Source organism: Nannochloropsis gaditana, assembly GCF_000240725.1.
Source record: "Nannochloropsis gaditana CCMP526 unplaced genomic scaffold scaffold087, whole genome shotgun sequence".
Classification (NCBI taxonomy): domain Eukaryota; class Eustigmatophyceae; order Eustigmatales; family Monodopsidaceae; genus Microchloropsis; species Microchloropsis gaditana.
Genome location: NW_005803866.1, coordinates 8,899 through 10,299, shown reverse-complemented (window position 1 = coordinate 10,299; position 1,401 = coordinate 8,899). Strand labels below are relative to the sequence as shown.

General features: G+C 54.4%; 2 annotated features.

Annotated features, from left to right (window-relative positions):
* Positions 1-297: 297 nt before the first annotated feature.
* Positions 298-303: a sequence feature (Short protein (NGA_0556300, EKU20453.1) was converted to a misc_feature.).
* Positions 304-567: 264 nt separating this feature from the next.
* Positions 568-594: a sequence feature (Short protein (NGA_0556300, EKU20453.1) was converted to a misc_feature.).
* Positions 595-1,401: the final 807 nt, after the last annotated feature.

Here is a 1,401-nt window from a genome sequence, read left to right as displayed (position 1 = left end):
AAGGAAGGAGGAAACAGGGGGGGGGGAGCGCAAGAGGGGAGGGAGGGACTCGGATAGAGTTTGTGTTTGTGTGTTGCTCGCGATACTTCCGTACGACGCGTCCTTCACGTTCAACTTCCTCCTTCCGTCCCTCCCCTCTCTCCTGTTCAACTTCCTCCTTCCGTCCCTCCCCTCTCTCCCTCCCTTTCCCACATCCCTTTCCCCTCGATTCTGCCCTTTTCTTTCCAGCAAAGGCGACTTTCTCGGGGAGGCATCCTTTGTCTCAAACAGGAGAGGGCCTCGCTCTGTCACCGCCATATGCTCGTATGTTGTTCCTTTCTGACATTTTCTATTCCTCTTTCCATCCCTTTCTCGTCCCGTCCTCCCTCCCTTTCTCCTTCCCCTCCTCCACCCCTGCTACCCTTCCACGCTTTCTTTTCCCTTTCACATGGTCCTTTATTTCGACAAGCCAAATCTAAGGGCACAGCCCTTACCATGACTTCTTAATTTTCTCCTCTCCCTCCCTCCCTCCCTCCCTTCCTTCTTCCCCTCTTTCCTTTCTCCCTCCTTCCTTTCCTCCCTTCTCAGCGGAGAGACAGGCGCTCACTACCTGGTGTGGAATCAAGCGAAACTTCAAGCATTCTTCGAGGGCAGGACAGAAGGCGGGGATGAGGACGGTTTCCTCAGACGAAATCTGCTGCACCAAGGCAGGGGGACGGAAAGGGAGAGGGGAAGGAGAAGAGAACGAGGGAAGAGGGGGGGGGCACGCTGCTGGCCGGCGTGTGCGATTTGACTATGTGATTGTATGCACCTAGGAACTTATCGAACAGACGAAGATAGCAACAGAGGAATGGAGGGAGAAGACAATGGAGGGAGAAGACTGAAGAGCTGTGTGATTGTATGCACCTAGGAAGTTATCGAACAGACGAAGATAACAACAGAGGAATGGAGGGAGAACACCAAAAAAGGTGCAATGCTGTGTGCTCAGCCACACAGACAGACTCTTTAAAGCTTCCTCCTTCCTTCACTCCCTCCCTCTATTCCTCCCTCCCCTCCCCCATCCCTCAGATGAGAAGCGTCGCGCCCTCCGGAACGCGTTGAATGAATACTGGGTCCAGCAACTCAGCAAGAAACTGGCCCATACCATGGGCACATACGAACGGTAAGACCCCTTTCTCTCCTCCCCTCCTCCCCTCCTTCCCTCCCTCCTTCCCTCCTTCCCTCCTTCTCTGGCTCGTATTTTCTGCTCTTCGGTTTGTGTTTTCCGCCTTCATTTTCCCCGCCCTGACCACCGGTTTCCACCAATCCTGATCCTGCGCTCCCCGGTCTCGGTCTTTCTCGATTTTTCCTCGAATTTTCCCGCTTTAATCCGTACCATTTCTCACGGGCAGCTCCTGGAGGCCGACAGACGCGCTGGAAGAC